Source organism: Cupressus sempervirens, chromosome 1, assembly GCF_028749045.1.
Source record: "Cupressus sempervirens isolate cs-2001-9-10 chromosome 1, ASM2874904v1, whole genome shotgun sequence".
Lineage (NCBI taxonomy): Eukaryota > Viridiplantae > Streptophyta > Pinopsida > Cupressales > Cupressaceae > Cupressus > Cupressus sempervirens.
Window position 1 is genome coordinate 444076470 of NC_143118.1, and position 19165 is coordinate 444095634.

At 31.0% G+C, this 19165-nt stretch overlaps 1 pseudogene; it reads right to left on the reverse strand.

Annotated features, from left to right (window-relative positions):
• Nucleotides 1-7671: 7671 nt before the first annotated feature.
• Nucleotides 7672-19165, reverse strand: part of LOC149578210 (uncharacterized) — an 87263-nt pseudogene continuing 75769 nt past the window's right edge.

Consider the following 19165-nt stretch of genomic DNA (forward strand, 5'->3'; position numbering starts at 1 on the left):
TAGTGGGTAGGGAGTGTGCATAGAGGGAGGCGTAAATTAGTCACATTGGGGCAAGAGAATCCCAATATGGATTAAAAATCTAAGGGAGCCCCAAGCTTAGTGTGTCCAAACTTGAGCATCAGTAAATCTACTATCCACCGTGGAATAATACACTCTATTATAGTAATAGCTATAGAAAATTTGCAAAAATATGCATCTTCAAGAACTTTTTACTACAAGACAGGGGAAAGGAGCACGACATTCATGATCAAAGTGGTAAAACATTTCCTTACAATTTTCTTATTTCAATTTTTAAGCTAGATTCTAACATGTATACTATGTGTCTACATTGTGTCTTCATGCATCAATGTATTTGCTTCGTGTCTTCATGCATTCATTTCTACCTTGTGCTTGCATCATGTCTTCATGCATTACTATCTACTTTGTGTCTTCTTTCATATGTTCTTGTACATGCTATTATATACTAACATGTATACTTTGTAAGTGCCTAACACATATGTAGGAAAGAGAATGAATCTAAACTATGAATTAATGAGGATCAAATCAATTTTCTTGAGGACAAGAAAATTCAAGAGGGAAGGACTATGATTGTCCCCAATTTCAAAATGGGTTTTAATAGGAAATAAGGATTAATTACAAATATTAGATTATTAAAATAATAATATTATTATTATCTATTTTAAAATACAAATATTATTTATAATAAATAAGATAAATCATATTAAGTATATGTGATATATATTTATTGGATATATCTAAAATATGTATAATAATATATCATTAATTGACATTAGATTTCTACAATCCATTGATAATATTCTGGAGTTTTTCTGGAATTTGATTGTGTAGCATTTTGTAAAATGCTACACAATCAAATTCTAGAAAAACTCCAGAATATATCATTATTTAATATAATAATCTTATGGTATGTTTAACAATGATATAGTTATAATTCATCATAAAATAAGATTACAAATTATTATTTAAAATTAATAATATAATATTATAATAGTCTTATTAATATTTAAAATAATTTATATAATTTATATAGTTAATATAATAATATAATATATAATCATTAAAAATAATATATAATTAATAAAATAATAAAATACATAATTACCTTATTAATATAATTACTATTAATATGAAAGGACATGACTCTATGAATACACTCATATATATATATATATAATATTAATGCATTGGAAAATATATCAAGGAGAAATATTATAAAAGGATATGAATAAATAAAAAAGGGTAAATAAATGAATGTCCAGAAGGAGATATTACAAATCTACAAATAGACTATAATCTCCCTTGTAGACTTCTTAATGTTCTTAGATTTGTTGGAGGAGACATTTCAAGTATTGCTTTCACTTTTTCAAGATCAACCTTGATGTCTCATTGAGAAATAATATATCCTAGGAGCTTTCCAAAAATAACTCTAAATACAAACTTTTTAGGATTCAAATGAAGCTTATAGCTTTCCATTCAATTAACTATTTTGTCTAAGGTGCCCAAATGATCACTTCAATGGGATTTACAAAGTAAGTCATCTATATAGTCTTTCATTAGGATGTGCATGAAATCATAGAAGATTGTATTCATTTTTCTTTGATGTGTTGCCCCAACATTTTTAAGGCCAAAAGGCATGACATTCCAACAATATTTTCCCTACTGACATGTGAAAGTTTTCTTTGTGTTGATCCTCAATAGTTATTCTGATCTAGTTGTATCTAGAGAAGCCATCCATCAGTGATAATATCTCATATCCAGTTGTCATGTCTATGATGGTGTCTATATTTGGTAATTGGAAATCATCTTTGAGACATGCTTTGTTGAGAACAAAAAAGTTTGTACATATTCGGATGCCCCTAGAATGTTTTCTTACTAGTACCAAGTTGGTAAACCAATCTGTGTAATCAATGGGTCTTATGGACCCTACATCCAATAGTTTTTTTAATTTTTCTTTGATAAGGAGAGAAACTTGAGGATGCATCTTTCTCAAATTTCTCTTTACTTGTTTCACTCCTAATTTTAATGGAAATTGATGAAGTGCTAGTTTAGGATTTAATCTAGGCATGTCAGCATAAGACCAAGCAAAGTTGATATGCCTTTCTGAAAGAATCTAAAACACTCATCTCTTTCTTCTCATGATAATGAGGCTACAAAATTTATGATTTTAGGGTTATTATGTAGTCCTAGATTTATCTCTTCTATCTTTTCCACAAGCAATGTTGATCTTTACTTCAATGGGGGTATGGCCAATCTTTCATCCTCAGATGCCTCAGAGAAGTTTTCACCCATGGATATGTCCTTTATTGTTACTTTTTTCATAGTCTAATGGAGCCTTTTGATTTTCACTAAGAGACCTACTTTTGTCATTTTTTTCTATTTTTAATTTTGTGACTAGAAGATGGAGTTGACTCCACAAAGTATGTGATAATGTTTAGGTCAATGCAAAAACTTGACTTGTGGTCTCCTCATGGTAAGTCTTCATGGAGCTCAAATAATTTTGTGATTACATCATCATTTTCAAACTGATCAAAGGTCAATAGTCCTTGTTGGTCCCAATCAATGAGTTTAGGGTAAACTAGGGACATTTCATCATCAATGTTGAGTAAACTATGGTCAAAGGAAAAGATATAGGTGTTACTATCATATAGTCCATAAGATCCATGGTAAGAGGCAAGAGGACTTTGTTCCTACTGTATTTTGTAATAGGATGTTGGGTAGGTCATGGGACTAGGTGGGATGCTAGTGATGTGTTTATCATATATTGGTAGTACATCAAGATTAAAGATGTGGCCAAGACCATAGGAGCTATCAAGATCATCAATGTTGGGTTTAGTTTCTGCGGTGTTAGGTTGGATGTTCTCATATGAATTTTCATCGGTTGAAGCACTCACATTCTTAGATGAGGATGACTTAGTATTAGGGAGGCCAAATACCAATGGTCTAAATCCAAGTCCCAGGCTACAAGGTCATCATGTTGTAGTAATAGGGTCAATAATGTCTTATTTTTGAGGTCCCAGGCCACTACATCCTTCATATCCTTTTTTCTGCATGGTGGTGAATCCAGGCCCATTCTTTTCTTAGGAAATAGGGGTAGGTTCTTGTTCTTCTTTATCCTTTTCAATCCATGTAGATTTTTTTAAAAAAACATTTTCTTCATGTGGGCCACCTCCATTAGTAAAAGTCATAGAAGGTTTCTTTTGTAATGTGAATTTAGGTCTAATTTGCATAAGTTGTGGTTTTCCATATGATTTAGGAGAAAGGGGTAATTTCCCAATGTAAAAGGCCTATGACATGGAATACTTACTACAACCTAGATATTCAATTTTGATCTTTCCTTTGAATGTGGTTGTGAGTTTGGTAGGGTCAACATATTTGGAGGAATCAAGTGGATTTACTTCATTGTTTGTTGGGACTATATATGTAGTAGTTCCTCTAAGACTAGAACATAATTGGAATGGATCTAGATCACCAAGGATGGTAACCTCTACATTTTTATAGGAAAATTTTAAGCACTAGTGGTATGTAGAAGGCACTGCTTTCATAGCATGAATAGAAGGGTGTCCTAGTATCATGTTGTAATTCATTTCAATATCTAGGACCTAGAATAATGAGTTCTTAGTAACTAGACCAACTCTTATGGGTAATATGATAACACTCTTGGAGAAGCATTAACCATCATCATAGTCCTTTATTGTGATTTTGTGAGAGGGATCCACATCTTCTTTAGAGTAATCTAGACCCTTGACAACTTTAAGAGGACTAGTCTCACTCCTCCATCTATCAAGACATGTCTAACCTTGGAATTATGGATAAAGACTTCAAGATAAAGGGGGTCATTGTGTTTAAGTTTTTCCTTAGGAATATCTCAGGGTGAAAAGGTCATATGTTGTTATGCAAATAGGTTCCCAACCATGGCCTAGAATTGGGCAACATCAATGTTATCAAGTACTACCACTAGTAGAATTTTGGCAATTAAATGACCATGTGACTAAAATGTTTAGTCATAGAAATAAAAAAATTAGTCACATAACTAAAAGTGATCAAATTCTAGTAATATTTTACAATTTATATATATCAGTGACTAAATAAATGACTAATTTTTTCATCGAGTAAAATCACAAGGTTAGATAAAGATAAGTAACTGGAAAAATGATCAAATTAATGAATAAACAATTGGTCACTAATAATTAGTCACCTAAACAAATGACTTAATGAATGATCAATTATTTTTATATCATATTAATTTATTATCTAACTTATTGATAACTTTTATTGCTTAGTGGTGGAGTTTTTGTCCTATCAATACATCATATCATCATCCTTAAATCTCCTCTCAATTGATAGTGAAATAGAAATAAACTCAAAACCACTCCACTATCCACTTAAACTCCTTTAAAACTATCTATGAAATGCTAAAATTTTATTCATACATTAAAAAAATTAGGTAAGAGTTGTTAACATAGCATTTCATTTTTCTATAAAAAATGGAATTATCTTCTTCCTAAGATTTTTCTTCTTGGGATCATAGGGTATACATAATTTGTCTAAAACATGTTGCATTCTCCTTGAATGTGTTAAAATGATATCTTTATAATAATGTATAGACACAAACTCAATAGCTTCCCCAAAGCTTATATTTATAAAAACAAAAACTAGGCCAGTAACTACATTTTTATGATTATACTTTGAAAAATGCAATAAAATTATAAAACACTTAAAATACACTAATGAAGCTATAATTATCAAGCATTTGTTTAATTTGCATTCATAAAATAAACACATACAACATACTTTATATTACAAAAGAAATAGAAAAATACATCAAGAGAACTTATCAAACACTAATTTAGCTATAATTTTTAGCAACTAAATTTTTTAACCAAACATCTTTTTCTTACTCTAAAATTTCATACTTCTTTCAAATACACATCTCACAACTTTCAATTATCATTTTCTAGTTTGACCTAGTGGTAGAGAGCTTGTAAAGAGAGGTCACAAGTTCAAATCTTACAAGGGTATGAATGCCTAATTTATTATGAATAAAATTTATATAATTTGGATGATAAGTTACTTTTATACTATGTGAAAATAACATTCAAAAGGAGAGAGAGAGTACCATATGTAGATCCAAAAATACATCCAAATATAAATACTTATTATCAATATCAAGTATCAAAATATAAAGTGTTATTTGGATAAAATAAAAATATTGAAATATCTTAAAAATACTATTGCATCATATTCCTATAATGACAAAAGTTTTTACACTTTGTGAAAAGAACACCAAGAAAAGAGAGAGTCATATGTTGTTGTTTTGAGGGAAACTTTTGATTTTTTTAACATAAGGGAATTTATAGGAGTCTAAAATAAGAGGAAGAAAATGTGTAAAAAATAAAAGAAAAAGATGAAATTTGATGTATCTTTCTAACCATTGGATGATTGGATGCTTCTCTTATTGTAGAGGCCTCAAAATAGACACTTTCTTCTTAGATTTTGTAGACCAATGAGGCATAGATTTCCCTATATGTGTTTCATTTTGAAAATATTTCTATATTTTTATAGGATTGGAAATTCCAATAGATTGATATGGAAGATTAGATTAGGAATGTAAGGAATTTTTTGTTCTATAAGGCTCATTCAATTGCCTAAATTGTCTAATGCACCAAAAATATCTATTGCATGAAAGAAATTTATTCTCACTATAGTCTTCTTTACATATTTTATAATAAAAAATAGCATCTATATTTTTTTAACCATATGATAATTCATTAAGATAATGAATTAGTAATTTCTTCAATTGTGACTTGAAACTAGATTGATTTCCCTATTGTGTTATCATGCCAAATACATCGAAGAGAGAATTTGGTCAATTTTATTAATGTAATAAGATTTAAACAATCCAATTGATTTTAAGAGATATTAATTAGTTCAAATTAAGAAATAATTTAAATGCCTTTGCAAGTTTTGAAATGTTAGCTTCACATATTTTATCTTCCAAAATCACCCATGTTTGTCACTTTCAATGTCATTTTTTAGTCTCTTCATATAACAAGACACTATGCACATGTTGAGGAAAATTGTATCACCTATATGAATTACTCAAAATACTAATATTTGTGCCAACAAAATATTTAATTTAAAAATATTAGGTTTTCATTAGGTGAACATATAGGGACACCACTATTCAATCAACACATGTACCATATGAGCCTTCTAAATAGATCATGCTAAGTTTTTATTCAAAATAATGAATTATTTAAATTTATTTTATTAATCTCTATTTTAGCTCCTATTTGAGTGAATTGTCATGTCTAGGTTGGAGAAAAAATTATAGTTGATGGTATATTTTATGGCACTTGAATAAGGGTTCTCCAATTTACAATGAGAAAACTAACATGCAATGAGGTGGGACAATCCATAAAAAATTGAGTGGTGAAAGGGGTGTATTTCTTAACAATATTAGACAAATCATGGAGTTCCTATTCGTGGGATTTAACTAATGCAAGCAGTTGGTTGATGATAGTATCGAAATAACCAGTCATCTTGTTTAACCTCCACAAATAGAGCTGAAATTCCACTTCAAAATGTGAAATATTTCTTAAGTGCATTTATTCCTTCAACATATTTTATCATCATTATGACAGGAGATGAGCTCATCAAGGTATTTTATCCTCCATTTTTCTCCCTTATATAGTTTTCTCTCCTTTGATAGCATAATATTTTCTCAATAATGCATACTTCAATATACTTAAATAATCTTTATTTACCTACAAATCAAATCCCTTATCCATAATAATGCATTTTTCCAAAGATTTGATGGGTAAATCCTTAATGGGTTCTCAACACTTTACTACTAATCAAATTTCCCTTTTATGGATTGCCTTAATTGAATTTTATCCTAGAAACTTAAGGCTTCCATTAATATGGGAAACCCAACAATTTATAGCTCGATGCATTATAGCTTCATTATAGCTTCAAACATGATATCAATGCCTTATTTTTTTCTCACAAAGCTATTTACTATATATCTCAAATTGTTGCTTCCTCATTTTTTAGTGATCTAAGATCTCCACCACAAAAGTTAAATAGGTTAATTCTATGAATTAATTGCATTGATGAGGGATACATCATGTTTCAAGTAGTGTGAACATGGAGACAATTTATGATCCAACAAATGTTCATTCACCAAATCTCCTAAATCTTTGATTCATAGTCATAAGCTATCCATTATACCCCTAATATTTCTAGTTTTATATGGAGTTTTTAGGATTCATTTAGGCATTGAGGAGTGTATCAAAATTTGGGGCTTCTATTAGCAATTATTTGTTTTCTTATTGTTCCCTTCTTTGGAGCATCCCTAAAACACACATAAGATGGAAAAGAATATTTTTCTATGCATCATTTTCAACTAGATAGAATAGTAATTTTTTTAAACATAAACCTTTCTCTAGCCCCTAAACCCCTCTCTCTCTCCCTTACCCAACATTAATAATTAGATTTTTCATCTAAAAATTCAAAAAAAAATATTATTTACAAATTTAGTTGGTGTTTGCACCCTTGAATTGCCATAAATTTGTAGAGAGTGATAAAATTAACACCATATGTACCAAGCAAAAAGCATAGAAAAAATCTTACTTATTATCCTAAATCTCAACTAAGTGTTTATTTCTCATAAAATAATAGGTAGGCCTTACTTTGGAGAACTTTGGAAAATGATATTCTTCTCATGTGAGAAGCACTAGCATAGTACCATAAACTCTTTTCAAGTTTGCCACCCCTTCCAACATCTTGGTCATTCTAATCTTCCCAAAATATTACATATGCAACATAATGTTTACTACTCATAGTGCACATGTTTTTAACCACTCCTCTATGATGATAAATAAAACCATCTTTATTAGGACACCTAGGGTCCAAATATGCTTTGATATCAAACCTCTCTTGAAAGGTAACATGGCCACTAAATTTACTTTAATATCTCCATAGATCTTCTATAAACCTCTTTAGTTGTATGAAAATAAAAGATGGTGCTTTACTAATGAGACATCTTTTGATTTCTTCTTGCTTCACAACATTAGGACTGAGTTTTGTTTTATTTGGTTTTCTTTTATCTAATACATGTCCCTTCCTAGCTAACCTACATTTTTGGGCATGTATATTATGTCCTTCTATATTTGCAGTAATTTCTTCACCTGTTGGAAATATATTATAGAAGAAAATATCTCAACTTAATTTATCCCATTAATTTCTTCCCTAAACTCCACCACATAATTTCTTGATAAATTCTTGTTAGAACAATCCTCTACTTCACTACATAAAACTCTTTTACCAAAAGAATCACTTAAAGGAACATCGATACAAGATTCACATGAATATTTTATTTCCCTCAAAATAGTGTTTACAATTGGTGAACTTCTTGATTAGGTTGTTGTTCATTGTCTACAAAATATAAACTAGACAAAATCTTTGCATGGTCAAGTTTTTGTTTATTCATGCCCTACCAGTTATCCCTTACATTTTCATCAATGTTATCGCATCTTATTGTACCACTACAAAACTCAAATTTATCTTCTTCTAGAGCAAAGTGTCCATAACTATTTGTGATGGGGGAAACTTTGGTCTCTACATTTCTTACTTTGCCTTGTGAGCCTAATTTATGCTCCTTCTCCACATTTACATGTGTCCCACAAAGAAATGATCCCTCTAAAACACTTTTTATTGTTCCTATAGTTGACCTTTTCTTAGTTTTCATTCTTTTATTCTCCCTTTTATTCTCTAATTTCAAGCTTTCCAGAACCCTCTACAACCTTAGTATATCACTTCTCACACTTCCACATATTTTATCTAGTTCATAACTCTTCCCTTGTTAAATCTAGCAAGCAAGCATCAAGAGACATTAGTGTAATAGTGGTGTCCATATATTCTTTGTTTATTTCACTAGCTACAATAGAGTTGTTCATACACAAAAAAGAATTTCCACTTTCATTGTACAAAAATTCAACAAACACTTCCTTCTTTTCCTCAATATGCATTGTTTCTTCCTCTTCAAATAGTTCTCCAAAACATTGAAAGACTTTGGATCTATACATGAGATAGAACCATTGAACTATGTTCTTAAATCTACCTCTGGTTCCCAAGCCAACTCCAAAGAATCTTCTTTTTCCTGAAGCTCTTGACTAGATATTTGACCTACTTCTTTGTAAGGAAGTAAAAATATATTTGTGCCTCGAACATGTAGGTGCACTAAAAGTACCCCAATTTTTAAAACTTCTTAGTCGCCACCCATGATAAATTTCCACTAATGTATTCCTTGATTCTAAGAAAGTTTCTATGAATGATTGAATTGTTTCTAAGTACAAATATGCAGATGTGGAAGCAAAATGGTGAAAATCTAACAAAGTTTTAAAGAAATGGATAATTCATTTTCCACTACAATTTTTGAAGTCAAAGTTCATTTTTTCACCATGAAGAAGCACTTCTTGAATTTTCCACAATGGAGTAGTCGAATTAGGATTTTCCACCAAAGGAAAAATGTGTAGTGGAAAACTCATTTTTCATTGCACCTTCTGCAGTCATTTTCAAATTTTCCACCAAAGGGAAAAGTGTAGTGGAAAACTCATTTTTCGCTACGCCTTTTGCAATCAAAGTTCAATTTTCCACATGAGGAGAGAAAAGGAAAATCTCAATCCAAAATGAAGATATATGGGGTCTAGTATCAAGATCACTTCGTAAAAGTAATTTATGAATCAATCTACATCAAAATTGTGCCAATTACATGGAGGTGGAAAATTGAAGATTGGGTGCACTTTCTGCACTCAAAAATGGAATTTCCACCAAGCATCATCCACAATAGAGAGATGGAAAAGAGATCTTAATTGATTAAAAAAGAATGATAATCTCACAATGATTTGTTGCTTGAAGATTTGGACATCAACGTGATATTAAATATGAAGTGGAAAATTCATTTTCTGCTACACCTTTCACAGTCACTTTGGAGTTTTCCACAAAAGGGAGAAGACAAAAATCAGATTTCCACCAAGAATGAAATTGAATGTTATATAACCAATGACACGATAGCAAAGAAGAAGTATTACTTGTTAATTATTTACAAAGTGTAGTTGTTACTAGAATGTGCAAATTTCACCTACAACAAAGAAGTGGAAAACTAAGAACTTGGTATGCTTTTTGACCTCCATTCAGGATTTTCCGCCACAAGAATTCTAGAGAATTACTTTCAAATTTCAGTAGAGAATCAACATGGTAAGCATGGAAGAATATACTAGTAGATTGAAGACATCTAGGTTACAAAGCATTGAAGGAAGAGTGGCTAGAAACTTTATTTTATCAATTCTGATTTTGCAACAATCATATAGACCAGCATTCAGTAGCTCATATCTTTTGACTCGGTGATTATTTTTCTGATCGCTTTGGTCAAAATGTAAAAATCTAAGTTTGGAAAAACATATCAAAAAATTAGCTCAATCCAATAGTGGAATAAAAAGATGTGCCGCATGAAACATGACCCATTTTTACCTGGCAGCAGTATTTATTTTTCTGTCCGCCCAACAAAGGAAAGATTTTGATATTGATTTAACATATTTAAATGTCAATTGTTAAAATATAATTTAAATATGTTAATATATATCATTATTAACTTTAAAATTTAATAAGCATATCAGTTTTCAAAAGAAAAAATATGAGAAGTCAAAGAGACAAGAGTCGGTTACAGAACTGAAAAGTCACCAAAAGAAACCAAACGATTGCTGGAGAATATATTTATTGTAAAACCTTTTCATTTGCAAAAGGTTCTTCTTTTCTGCAAGAGTAGGTATTGTTGGAGTAGAGGGGAGACAATAGTTTATGTTATGTATTTCATTTCATGCATTTAGGGGTTTTATGTTTTGATTTCTATAAAATATTTGGCTAGAGTTGCAGGCAAATAAAAATCAGAGCATTATATTTGTTGTGCTCAAAACAAAGAAGAGTTTTGCTTCAAATCAAAGAATTTGGGTATTATTTTTTAAATATATTCAATCAAATCATTGTTGTATTTGATTTTGGATGTTATCTTGCATCTTGTGTCAAATAATGAATGTGGTGTAGATCAGAGTATTTGCATGTATTCATATTGCAGAAATCTAAATATTAAATCTCATTTCTTCATTGCATTCACATAATCTGCATCCATATTGCATTACCAGTATCAAGAAGTCATAGGAATTGTGGGTTCTTGGCATTGGCTAGGTTTGGGAACTAAAATTTTCCTGAGTTAGTTATATCTAGGGCTAGTTTGGTTTTCTTCTTCCATTCTCGGGTTAAGAATGTACCCCAATTAGTTTAGGAGCAAACAAATTCATTGAATATCATTGATAAGGAAGTTGTACCTTTCAATTGAGAGAAAATCTATCAACCTCATGATATATTATCCAACTGTTGGTATCAAATTGTTTCTCACAAGTTCGGACATTTAAGAGTTACATTGGAAAGAACAATTTGCTTACCAATAGAACAACAAGAGGAGGAGGCTTTGTTTTAGAGGCATCATATAAAATAAAACCACATTCAAGATTATTAATTCATACACCATATTTCTCAATTTACTTTACATTTTATAACATCTTAGAAATATCTTGATTCAAAAATATTTGTAGACTGAAATCTAGATCAAGATAATCCATCCACAAAGTATCTTCTTTTGGAGAAGATGCATTCTATATGTTATCTTCTCACAGAGAAAGTTCATTCCATCTAGTATTTTCTTGTGAAGAAGACATATTCTTAGCTCTTTCTCCTATAAATTAATTTATATCTTCAACATAAGATGGTGAGATTTTTTGAGAAGGAACACCTTCCTGAGCATCATAAATGTCTGATCTATATTTCCTTGCAGAATTTCCATTCTTAATTATTTTGAAATTATTCTATAAATTTTCTTTGGGAGATGATCTAGACTCTTTTAAAGATTGGTCAAGGATCTTCTAATGTTGGGGTAGTGCACATGTAGTACCTGCCCCTAGGTCGCATTTTTTTTGTCATTGTCAAGCTCTTTTGGGGCTAGTTTCATGTTGATGGTTAGCAACATTGTTTTGAGACTATCAGATATTGTGTTATGGATTCAGTTTATTATGTGATGACATTACTTAGATTTTTCATTTCATGTATACATGATGATTATTTTCAGTGTTTGCAGTTATTAATGATGATTAGTAAGATGATTTATTATCATATGTGTTTTTTTATGGATACTTACCCCATACTTGCATGTGTATGGTGTGTGTCTGATGTGGTTAAGGAAGGGAGTCGTAGTCACCTGCTAGTCGGTATCTACATGATGCACCACTTCTTGCCATTGCATATTTAGTTAGTATATATTGTGCTTGTACATGCATGGTTTTTATGCAGGTTGCAGGTACCGGGTATCGACTTCCCTGAATTGCCAGGATGAGCGTACCCTATCACATTATCTCAATGATAAGAGAGGGGAGATAAATTCTCAAGTCCAAATCCCTACCTTTTAAGCCATTTGTCCTAATTGAGAATTAGGACAAGTATCTAAGTTGAGTACCCTCTGAATATGTCAGATGACATAATTCATGATATAAACCCTTGGTTCGATTTTGTATGTATTTTGGTTGTGATAGGTTTTCATATTTTTACCTTACGAGTCTTTGATGTATTTTCTATTAATTAAGCCTAATTAAAAGATTTAATTAATAGTTTAATTAAATGGAAAATTAATATGGTATTTTAATATTTATTTTATTTAATTAATTGAGAAATTAATTAAATAAAATAATTAAATTTGAAAATAAAAAGTTATAGGTTTAAATTTGGAATGTGACAATATTTATTTTAATAATAATATATTTGGAGTTCATTTTTAAATAAATGACTAAATAATAATATTATTAAAGCTAATAAATATTTTAGCAATTAAGTTTTGGAAAATGAAATTTAAAAGTGGAAAATATATTAAAATTATTAAAAGATTCTAGATTTCATGTGCTAAGATTGAAAAGTGGAATTATTAAAGTTAGTGCATGAGATTTAATTAATTAATTAATTAAATTGGAAAGAGTAAAGTAAATATTATAGTAATGATTGTGCATTATTTTAATATTTAGGAGTTTGCAAATTCTCGAGAGTTGTCATGTAGACAACATAGAAGTTTGCACTCTAAGAATGCACTAGTTGTCTACACTTAGAAGTTAGCATTTTATTTGAGCACATGGTGTCTACAACCTTAAGACTCATCTAGAAGGTTGGAGAAGACTCATGCTTGGTTGTCATGCTTATCTTCTAGTGGTTTCTAGAGACACTCTAGATGCATCTTAGAGGCCTTTAAATAGAGACTCTCCTAGTGTGTTTGGACAAGCTTAAATGAAAGCTTAATGGAAGCTACAAGCTATAAGCTTCAAGCTTAAATGGAAGCTTCAAAAGCTTACATACATTTGAGAAGCTCATATGCCTCTACATGCTCATATGTTTCTACATGCTTCTATACTTTTTCTAGTCACTTGGAGGTTTTGGTTGGCTTGGATCGTGGAGGAAATTGCGAATGATGGAGAAAGAAGGAATTTTCTATGGACTTCTGAGGCATGGTGGATTAGCATCAGTGTCCAGGTGCACTCGTGATATTCGCATATTCTCTTTGCACTATTTCTCTTCTTGTCTTCATCATGTTTGTTATGTGTCTGGATATATTCCATGATTGAATCTATAATTGAAATTGGAATCTAGATATTTTATTTGGTTGAGAAGAAAACATTAGAAAACCCTAGATCCAATTAAGGAGAAAAATTAGATCTAAAATGGGTTTGGGTTCGATTTGGAATCAAATTGATTAATGGATTTTTAAAAAATGGTTTCTAAAACTATAGCCAGACCTATTAGAAGAATTGGATAAATTTAGAGAACAATTACCTTTTAGGAGAAATTCTTAATTCATCACAAATTGTCCTGTCAATGCCCCTTGGATAGACCCAAACTCGGTCATTCATAACTTTTTATCGTGATCGAATTTATTCTATCGCTGCCGTCAGAATTGGCGCAACTTAGCCCTCTCCAACGTATTTCAATTTCAGCCCAATCCAACGATTCATTAGGGAGATATGACCATCGTACTGGGACTATTTTATTCAAGGATAGATATTTCTCCATTTCCCATAACCAAGAGTTCTTTATGCTTAAACTTCACAAAAATAATATATATCAAAGCATAGAATGAATTAAAGATATTATTGCAATCTTCCCTTAGTATAATCTTATTATTATGCATTAGTTTTATATGATTTATTAACTAATATAATTTAATTAAGATTAGTTAATAGTAGAAGAAGTATAATTCATCTATTTATCAACCAACATAGGAGGTATTTAGTTGAGATATTAATATTGGAGATTTATTATAATTTTTATTAGTAAAGTAATAATTTGAACATTGATGGAATGATACATAGTTGACTCTTAATGAACGAAACTATTATCAGCTGATAATCATGTAGTTATTGACATAGCTACTAGTTAATTTAATCGTAAAATTATTTAGATTTAATTGATAATAGAGTTTTAATTGTTTTATCAAGGGAATATTAGTATTCATTGAAAGTATGACGAATGTGAGCATTATAGATTTATTAATAAGATTCCCAATATGGCTTGTTATTAGATATTAACAAATTATTATTATTGAATTATTAATATGATCATTTGAGTATTGAATTATAGTTGACTTTTATCTTACAGAATTTTAGTTAGTTATTAGTCAACTGATATTAATTGGAAGGTTGCTATGGTTATGCAATTATTAATTAAATTAATTAATGAGAGTTAATTAGATTTAATTAATAATTAAGTTATGTAATGGAGATTTAATTGGTATAATTCTTTTAACGAGATTTTAGATTATCTATATCGAAGTTGATAAGTCTTATGACTTGAATTATGACTTTAGATATTATATGGTTGTTAATGATGATAACGATTAAATTAAAAGAATCAAACTTTAGTAATACTTAATTAAGTTTCTAATTGAAAACTATTAGAATGTAATAGGTCATGGATGGTGTACCTATGTTAATTGATCATTTTATTAAAGTTATAATCTTCTTATTTGAAGACTAGTAATTGGCTTTCTTATAACCTAAACGAATAATGATCCTTGATTATGTTGAAAAGTTGAAGTAATATTAAAGAAGAGTTAATCAATTAGAATATAGATCTTGGTCAAATAAAGAGAACAATTTAATTAAAGGTCAATGATGAACAATTTAGTGAGTATTTACCCTTGAGCTATTCTTAGAATATTATTTTAATAATGAAAGGATAATGCTATCGAGGAACAAATGGGTTGACATGTAGGACAAATGATAAATCCTATACACTTAAAGTATACTTGAAATGAAAACTGAAGCTCTACACTTGATTCAACTATGTGATATTAGTCTACCAAAACATGTGTTTGCATTGTGTATTCTATATGCGTCTTGTTTTGGGGTTTTTGGGTTGCCTAGTGTTGACCAGTCCTAGGTTGTTACCAGAGGCTCAGGGATTATGAGATGTGATGGCATGTTGATTTTATTTGGTCTCGATTTTTATAAACCCAACCATGGTTATGTGATGGAATGCTCTATGTATTGGATGTGATTACTAATTGTTATAGTTGAGATTCTTATGTATGAGACACTTGACTTAACCATTATTTTTGAGTCATCGATCAGTTATCCTTGGATTATTTTCTAGTTGCCATGATGGGACTGAAATGTTGATTTATTTCTTGATGATGTCATGTTGTGACATGTTTTGACTCAACCATTTTGGAGTCTTCGATCAGTATGATTTTGAGATATTCTTGGTTGCTTGTTGAGAACCAATGGATAGGATGATTTATTTTGAGACATATTTTGGTTAATGAGGACCAATGGATACTTATGATTATCAGTGATGCCTTCAGTTTCCAATAGAGAACTGTTGTGGTCATGATTTTCTATGGATGCTTTTCAGATGCTCATGGAGATTTGATGATTCTTATCTTGGAGATTTGATGATTCTTATTATGGATATTTGATGCTTTTATGCATATTTGATGATTTTATTATGGATTATCTTTTGTATTTTGAGATTTATGATTCCATGAGCTTAGGATAGGTAATCTACTTGTAGTGTCAGGAGGTGGCTTGCACTGGGGGTCGGGGCCCTAAGTGGCTGCCAGGGTAACTCATTATAAATTTGGTTAATAAGTGATAACATTTACACACTAAATGGGGATTAAATGAACCTAAAAAGATAATTGTTTTGGTTCTCGCTCATGCCTTAAGCGCTTGTACAGGCTAGGATGGGAGTAGTGAGAACGCATGGTTGCGACCGTGCATTCCGTAGTATGCCTTATCAGTATGAGAGGATACTAGTGGCCGCATGAGATCAGTATGGACCCATGGAGTTTAGCTAACTACCAGGGTAACTTGTACATGATAAATGCGATGACACTTTCCCGCTTGCAGACTAGGTTTCCTACATGTCATTGATGTGCCTGTGGGAAGTAGATGTCAGTTTTGTGATTGGAACCTTTGAGTTAGTATACTTTTAGGATTCTTGGATTTAGAGAGTATCTTTGCTATGTGATTTTGAGAGCTTGTTTGGGACTTGAGATTATTTCCTCAGCATGGTGGGAGTGGACCACTTAGGTTTCACATGGTCGGGTGGTAGTGTATTTTCCACTCTTATCATTTGAGATCCGTCTGAGACACTGTGGTTGATGCTTTCTTGGTTGGTATTTATCTTCATTATGATCTTGGAGCATTATGATAGATGTTATACCTTATGATGGATGTATTTATTGGTATGTTTCTTATATTGATGATTTGCATATATTAGATGATGGTATCCTATGCTTTACTTTGCATGTTAGTAGGATGTTTTAGGAGTGACATTCCTACTATGTTAATACCGATGATCTCTTCGGTGCTTTGGAATGTTATGCATGGAGGGATGACTAGGATCCACGATGGTCTAATGATGCTATTTACGGTTGGGAGGAACTGTACACTCAGTTATTTATGTTTGTGATATATGGTTATCTTTTATGATGGATGTTTATATCTTTATGATGATGATGTATCATGTATGACATGTGGTTTCATTTATGTTATTGCATCATGGATTAGTGTTAGTATGATGATGTACTATATTTACATGGATGTTTATTCTTTCAAGCCTTTCATACCTTGTAACATGCACAGTGGATGATTGAGCTAAACTAAAATGTAAATTCTAAAAGGACACTTGTATATTCTTTAGGAACATTGGATGTATCATTGTTATTTCATAAGGATGTGATGTTAGATGAATAGTTAATTTAGATGCGATACAATGTTAAGGGATCTTTATGTAATCTATTATGTTATGTTATGTTTACTTTCAGTTGGATGTTACTATTGCTTTCGATACTATGTATAAGTTGTGAATGGTTTATCTTTCATGTTTTAAAAAAAAAATTGTTTGGCAAACTTAGTGAAATTCTTGGATCCCTTGGCGGGGCATTACAGCACATAGCAAATCCAAGATGCATATTTGCATCAAGGTTTTTCCAAGCTGGTCTACAATGTTGTAATCTAAGGAAGTAGGATCATTAGGTCTACTAGGGGCCATGGGTCTAGTAAAGGTGTTAGGCCTTATTAGGGCCATAGATCTATATAGGGTTCTAGGTAAGGTAATCCAAGTGTGGAAGGTGGTGACATCACAAAAAGGGTTTTCATATTTTAAGTTGAATGTGGATATGCGAGAGTCAAACTCATTAAAAAAATTGATGGTGTAGTCATATCCAATGTGTCTATAGTTTACATTATCTTGGGAGCTTGAGTTTAAACTAGAGGCTTTTCCTTTAAAAATAGTATGATCAAAATTGGATGCTAGCAATGACAGATCAATCATAATCACATTGTCATCAATAAGTTCTCAAATTTTAAGTCTAAGTTGGAAACATGAAGTGGTCTTATGTTCTTTGGTGCGATGGTAATCATAAAATTTATTTTCATTCCACCAAGAAGGTTTAGTTGATGGTTCATCTTTGACCAGAGGCAACTACAAGAAGTTATTGCTTAGTAATTATTGAAGTGCAGTCTCAAGTGGTATCCCCAGGGATGTAAATTTTCTATCTTTATTTCTAGGACATCTTTGCAGTTTGTCTTGTGTCAATGCCTCAGTTTTCTATTCTTGAGGTGGTGTTTGGTTGGGAGTTTGTGTGTTTGTAGTGTTTTCACCTTTAAGAGTCATTTTAGGTTGTGTTGTGTTGATCATTCATGCATTCACAATACCATCATCGGTTACATTCTTGTTTTTGGAGAAAAAAAATTCCTTGCCATTAGACAAATTTGTATTGGTGGTGTCCTTGTTTTTTTTGAGGATGTCTTTACAAATGAAGGCATCTTCAATGCTAGCTCCATTTTTCATTAACTTAGCAATGGTGCTCAGACTTTTAATATTGAGTTTGTACATTAAATCAGAGACTAGGTTTTCAATGTACATATTAACTTGTTGTTCTTCAGGAATATTCAGTGATATTGACTAACAAGGTTTCTCCAATGTAATATGAATATTCTGAATGGTTCTTTGGAGTACAAAGATTTGATATTACCAGGTAGTTTGGAGTACCATTCAAGTGTGGGCCCACCAAGAGAATAAGAGAATAGTCTCATAAGATATGTGGGTTCTTCACTCAGTTTAGTAAAAGATGCATAGAATTCCCTAATGTGGTTAGTTGGGTTTCCTTTTATGTTAAAATGGCATTGTTGAAATGAAGAAGATTGATGAAAACTCATAGAATAATCATTATTTTATCACTGATGTCAAACTTACTACTTGTTGGTGAGAGAATTGCTTACTTTGATTTGAATGCTATCATTTGTTTAATTGATGAAGAGAATTTAAAAAGAAAAAATAACAGGTGAACCTAGAGAAAGGTTGAGTTATTTGGTGTATAAAAGGAGCACTAAGACCAAGCAAGACATTGATGATATAGTGTATTATTGATCTACTTAAGTAAAAATTGAATGGTTACTTTAGCTAAGCCTAGAAGAAGTATTTTCATAAAAAGTGTCTGCCAACCCTGGCTGAGCAAACAATGCAAGCCAAGCAAACTTAGTTCAAG